This window comes from Penaeus japonicus, unplaced genomic scaffold (genome assembly GCF_977035675.1).
Source record: "Penaeus japonicus unplaced genomic scaffold, GWHDUDI00000001_assembly GWHDUDI00000013, whole genome shotgun sequence".
Classification (NCBI taxonomy): Eukaryota; Metazoa; Arthropoda; class Malacostraca; order Decapoda; family Penaeidae; genus Penaeus; species Penaeus japonicus.
The window spans coordinates 9,247,710-9,255,209 of record NW_028234415.1 but is presented as its reverse complement, the minus strand read 5'-3'; the positions used below and the strand labels follow the sequence as shown (position 1 = coordinate 9,255,209).

At 28.6% G+C, this 7,500-nt stretch overlaps 1 long non-coding RNA gene across 1 annotated transcript in view; it reads right to left on the bottom strand.

Moving 5' to 3' along the window:
* The window catches only part of LOC147470591 (uncharacterized), a 15,642-nt gene that overhangs the window by 364 nt on the left and 7,778 nt on the right, over nt 1-7,500 (bottom strand). Inside the window, exons 2-3 of the long non-coding RNA XR_015191490.1 lie at nt 4,345-4,467; nt 1-405 (exon numbers count right to left, since the gene is read on the bottom strand). The exon at nt 1-405 is cut by the window's left edge and continues 364 nt beyond it. This is a non-coding gene — a long non-coding RNA (uncharacterized LOC147470591). The remainder of the gene's footprint in view (nt 406-4,344; nt 4,468-7,500) is intronic.

Here is a 7,500-nt window from a genome sequence, read left to right as displayed (position 1 = left end):
CCTCTTCTGTGGCACCTTGGCTCTCCTGTAATGACAGACCTGGCTCTTGCAATGACCGACCTGGCTTTCCCACGTCGACCTGACTCCTCTGTGACAGCTTGGCTCCCCTTACAAAAAGTGTATGCCTCTCCTGTGACGCGGTGACACACCCAGTGACACACCCAGTGACACACCCAGTGACACGCCTCCTATGTGTCTGGCGTTTGGCACTCCCAAAAGGTCGGCTCTCGCAACCGACCCTAGCCGACCGTGATGCCGTCCCTCTCTCTGCCTACGACCAGACGACCACGAGACTCCAAGTCGTCGAGAGGGCAAAGGTCAAACTCAGAGACACAGGCATCGCTCTCTGCCACGCCCACGGGTGCGAGAACGACCAGGGGCGCGGGGCAGACGAAGGGGTGGCGTCTGCACAGGAGAGAACGGAAAATCAAAAGGTATTTTGGGAAATTGATATGAATAGTAGTGATGATTGTAATTTGAAAGGAGGGGAAAATGATGATAATGATGAAGGTAATATCTGTGATTTAGATATTAAAAATAGTGAAAATTATATTAGTTATGATTTTGAACATGGTCTCCCATGATAATACTGATTATGGTAACAAAGATAATGATAATGAGGGGGGTGAGGATTAAGATATTACTATGATGAGGGTGATGATAAAAGTAATGATAATGGCGATAATAGAGTTAATGAGAATAATGATTATGATAACAGTTGTAATATTAATGATGGCAATATCTTTTTAATATTAATGACAATAATGATGAAAGTAATGATGATAGTAATATTAATAATATTGATAATAACAATAATGATAATAATAAAAACAATGATAATTATGATAATAATTATTATTATTATAAAAAAACTGATGATGATAATAGTGATAAAGAAAATAAATGATAGTGATAATAGCAATAATGATGATGATGACAATGAAAATGATAATATCAATAACGATAATTCTAATTCTATTATAATGAGAATGGGGATGAAGAGGATGTGGTTGCAATAATGCTAATAATGAAAAAGATACGGCAATAATAACGTAAAGGATTAATAATGATAACACTACTGATAAAAAGGATGACAAATAATTATGATAATTATTATTGTCATTATTATCATTATAAGTATCATTATCATCATCATCATCATCATCATCATCTTAATCATCATCATCATTATAACTATGAATCATGGTAATGATTCATAATTATTATCTTTATCATCGGTAATCATTATCATCATTATCATCTTCATTATAATTATTATCATTACTGATGATTTTATCATTATTACACTCACTTTTGCTATCTTCATTCTTATCATTAATGATAATGAAAAAATATGATAATATTGATAGCAATAATGATAATAGAAATAATAATAGTAGTAATGATAATGATAATAATGATGATGTTATAACAATAATGATCATTTTCCTCATCACCACCATATAATCATCATTCTTATCATTATCAATGTCATTAATGTTATTATTATTACTATTTTTTATTCTTATTATTATCATCATTATTATCATTATCATTATCATTACTATTATTAATATTTTCATTTCTTATTGTCATTATCGTTGTTATCATTATTATTATCATTATTATTATTATTATTATCATCATCATCATTACTATTTTCATGTTTTTTTTTGTTACTAGCATCATCAAAATTATTATCAGTGTTGTTATTATTATCATCTTTATCATAATCTTTATGATTACCATCATAACCATGATTATTATTTTCATTATTGTTATTATTATCAGTAACATTATCAGCATTAGCCTTATCATCATCAACATTATTCTCATCTTTATCATTATTACCATTATCATTATCATCATCATCATTGTCATCACCTTAATTAACATGATTATTCTTATCCTCATTATTATCAGCAAAATTAGTATGATCATTATCATTACTATTATCATTATTATTGCTACTATCATTGTTATTATTATTATCATTATCATCATATACATCATATACGTTACTATCATCATAATCATTATGTAGCAGTAGTATTATAATTGATTTTTTTTATAGTTACTATAATTACGCCTATAATTACTGATATTATCATTATCATTATCATCACTATCATTATCATTACTGTGACTATTTCATAGTTGTAATACTATTTTAACAATCACTATTATTGTCATTATCATTTTCTTTTTCTTTTTTTTTCTCATCATCCCCATTAAACTAAACAGCTACTACTCCTACTGTTTATTTTATAAATATCATAATTATTTTCTTTTTAATTATTTTCAATATTGATATCATAATTATCATGATCTGATTCATTGTTCTAATCATCATCATTATCATTATAATCGTCATTATCATTATCCTTTTTGTCCCTATTGTTATCATTATCTTAAACATTATTGTTATCATTATCTTAAACATTATTGTTATCATTATCGTTATTATCTTTATCACTCTTAGGATTATCATTATCATCCTCCTCATCGTGATGGTAATGATATCACTATTGTTGTGAATACTATCATCATCATTGGTATCATAATCATCATTATTGTTGTTGTTATTATTGTATCATCAAAATTACTGTTATTACTATAACAATAATGCTAATGATAATAATGATGATGATAATAATATCAATGATTATGATAACAATAATGATAATAATAATGATGATGATAATAATAATTATAATGATAATAATAATAATAATAATAATAATAATAATAATAATAATAATAATAATAATGATATTAATAATAATAATAATGATTATGATAAAAATAATGATAATCATGATAATAACAAAAATAATAATAACAATAATAATAATAATAATGATAATATTGATAATGATAATAATAGTAATAATAATAATAATAATAATAATAAAATAGTAATAATAATGATAATAATGATAATGATTATGATAATGATAATGACAGTAATAAGAATAATGATAATAATAATAATAATAATAATAATAATAATGATAATGATAACAATAACATTGATAACAATAGTAATCATAATAATAATGATAATAAACTTAATGTTGATAGCAGTTTGAATAATAATAGCAATAATGATAGTAAAAATGATGATGGTAATAATGATAATAATAATAATTATAATAAAAAGAAGAATAAGAATAAGAAGAATGACAATGATAATAATAATAAAGATAATGATAACAACGATAATAATACTAATCATAACAGTAATAATCACAATTCTACAACTACGACTATGCATAAAGATAAAGGATAATAATAATAATAATAATGATAATAATAATAATAATAACAATGACAACAATAATTGCAACAATTATAATAACAATGACTATTAGCATTATTGTTATAATACAAAAATGGTAATGATAATAATGACAATATCAATAAAAAAGTATGATGATAATAATATAAATAATGATTATCTTTATCAATACCATCAAGACAGTGAACCATAGTTGAAACTGATCATATAACATTGAGAATAACCATGAATCATCATCAACGTTATTACTATTATTCTTGTTTTTACCATGAAAATGATAATAACAATAACAATGTCAAAAACTGAGTACACACTTTCACCAACACAAACATCTCACACTGGTGAAGGATACATAAGTCTACCACAATTTTATGAATTAATTTCCTACTGTTGGTAGAACCATCTTTAATGACATTCGTACTGGCGAAGAATCCTTTTGATTCTGTATCCAGATGCTGAACCAAAATCACCACAAAAGTCCTAAAAGTCCTACCAACCATAGACAACCCACACATAAATTCTCATCACAACCAACTCAGTAACTAACCTTCCCTATAACCCAAGCTGACAAACAAAGAAACACAAAAGCTTAAAAAAAAAAAAAAAAAAAACATACACGCTGAAGACAAGAGAAACAATTCCCAATAACCTAAGCTGACAAACAAAGACACACAAAAGCTTAAAAAAAAAACAAAAAAAAACATACATACACACGATGAAGACAAGAGAAACAATTCCCCATAACCCAAGCTGACAAACAAAGACACACACAAAAACATAAAAAAAGAACACAAAAAACATATAAACACGATAAAGACAACAAAGTAAACAACACAAACGAAAAAAGACAAGACACTAACCCATAGAAAAAAACAAAACATAAAAAACGCATATAAACACGATAAAGACAACAAGAGAAACAACACAAACGAAAAAAAGACAAGACACTAACCCATAGAAAAAAACAAAACATAAAAAACGCACATAAACACGATAAAGACAACAAGACAAACAACACAAACGAAAAAAGACAAGACACTAACCCAGGTAAGAACCGTAGTTGATGGCGTTCTGGCGCTGTTGGTTCTCCGACCCGCCCCCTCGGTTCGAGTCTTCATCTTCTTGTACAAAGCGGTTCTGGCTCACGGAGGTTGTCGTTTCCACAGCTGGGAGGTAGAAGAGGACGTTAGGAAGAGGGGGGTGAAGGGGGAAGAGGGGGGAGGGGAGTGAAGTGAAGGGGGAAGTGGGGGGGGGGGGATTGATAAGGGTGATAAGGATGATGATGATGATGATGATGATGGCTATGGTGGTGAAGGGGGAAGTGGGGGGGGGGGGAGGGGGGGGGGGCTATGGTGGGAATGGATTGATAAGGGTGATAAGGATGATGATGATGATGATGATGATGGCTATGGTGGTGAAGGGGGAAGTGGGGGGGGGGGGATTGATAAGGGTGATAAGGATGATGATGATGATGATGATGATGGCTATGGTGGTGAAGGGGGAAGTGGGGGGGGGGGATTGATAAGGGTGATAAGGATGATGATGATGATGATGATGATGGCTATGGTGGTGAAGGGGGAAGTGGGGGGGGGGGTTGATAAGGGTGATAAGGATGATGATGATGATGATGACTATGCTATGGTGGTGATGATATTGATAAGGGTGGGAGGTAGAAGAGGCCGTTAGGAAGAGGGGGGAGGGGGGTGAAGGGGAAATGGGGGGGGATTTATAAGGGTGATAAAGATGATGAAGATGATAGATATGGTGGTGGTGGTGATATTGATAAGGATGATAAAGATGATGATGACTATGGTGGTGGTGGTGATATTGATGTTGAAGATGAGGATGAAAGGAAAATGATAATGCTAGTAATGATTAGAGTTATAGAAATGATATTAACAGTGATTATGATACTAATAGTAACAATAAGGTTAAGAGTGATAAGGATGATAAATAATGATGATGATAATAATACTAATGATAACAATAATAATGATAATACGGCAAATGATGATAACGATAATGAAACCCATCATACAAAGGTAATGGTAAAGGATCACCCCCCAAAAATCTTCATTCATAATAGCTAATGATGTCTAATGATAATTTGATGTGGTAATATTGATAATTCTGATAACGACGATTTAACGATGTAATAGAGTAATTATTTTATTTTTTTTATCTCCTCATTTTAATATATTATCATCGCAAAACATAATAACATGTACAACGTTGATGAAAGTTAAAATCAAATTGCAATGCTTCGCAAACACATATTAAAGTTGCAATAGTTATTATTTTGCAATATCTTCTCTTTAAAAAGTAAAGACATCGTTATTGGCTTCTTTCAATCGGATTTTCGCCCTTTTTTCTTACGAGCTTATTTACTTTACTCTGCCTAGATTAGAAAAGAGAGATAGACAGGATAGACAGGGGGCTGATAGCATGAAAAGAAAAAAAAAAACCAAAAAAATAGGCATAGGTGGATTAGATTGATGGAAATTTCTATTCAACAAAGATGATTGATTACAAACGTGGAAAGAATGTTGATAAGGAAATTATTCAATATTACATTATGTTTGACTTGAATCGAAAAATTTGATTTAAAGAAAGAAGAAAAAGGGGGTCTTAGAAGGGACGACAGAAAAATGTCTGGCTATGGTTTGAGTTTTTTTTCGTTGCACTATTAACGTTAATTCACATATGAATGCATGGTGAATTATGTATATACATATATACTTATATACATACATATGTTATCACCCACATATCCTTATATTGTGCATTATTAATAGGTAACGAAAAAAATATTAAACATATTATATTAATATATATTATTCAATATATATATATATATATTTATATTATATATACATATCTATATATTATATATTTATATATTATATTAATATACATATATATGTTATACATAATATTATAAATATATATATATCTATATTATATATATATATTTATTTATCTATATATATTTATGATATAAGTATATTATATAATATATATAATATATATATATATATTATAATAAATATACATATATATATGAATCATATATATATATATATATAGATATATATATATATCTTTACATATCAAATATATCCAATATGTATATATATATATGTATATATATATATATATATAATTATATATATAACTCTTGTAATATATCTATTATATAAATAAATATATATATATTTATCTAAGTGTGAGGTTGTGTGTGTGGTGTGTGTGTTGTGTGTGTGTGTGTTGTGGTGTGTGTGTGTGTGTGTGTGTGTGTGTGTCTGTGTGTGTGTGAGTGTGAGTCCAGTGTGTTGTGAGTGTGTGTATACACAACACACACCACACACACAAAATAAATCACTCTCTAATAAATTCTATATTATATAACATCTTTTATATCTATATTTCATGTAATATATAATATATATAATATATAATATTATATATATATAACTTAGCTATATATATACAATAAAAGAATTATATTCATCTACATATATCTATAAATATATATAAATCTCACTAATATTATATATATATAAATAAATCAAAAATCTATGTAAATACAATATATAAGAAATATAACTATCGATAAATTAAAAAAAAATAATACACCAACCACAAGTTGTATGTGTGTGTGATTTATTTATATATGAGAGGTGTTTTTGTGTGATTTATTGTGATAGTGACAGTATGAAATAATTAAATATAACATCACACTACAATAAACTATCTAATCTCTATCTAACAAAACTTCTCAACTCACCATCTAAATAAGAAAAAAATTATTACTCTCATTCCCCCCCCCCCCCCCCAACTGATATGCGTGGATCTATCTATTTGTTCCTTCTCTTGTTTTTCTCCCAAACATTCATCTTCATTCTGCCACATCAACGCTTCTTTTGCCAGATTTTTTGGGCCTGCTAACCTCATTCACACCTTTTCCATATTCTGATTGGTGCTCAAAGACCTCCAAATATTTATTTATTTAATTTAGGTTCGTTCTGTCTTATTTTATCTCCACTATTTATTATTATTAAACATTCACTTCCAAATGTCTTAAAATACCTGTGAGTTATCTAATTCTAATTATTTCTTATCCTACATATTCAGTTGAATAAATGATTTTCTGGTGATATAATAGACATCATTTACACGTATAGCTACTACAACACACC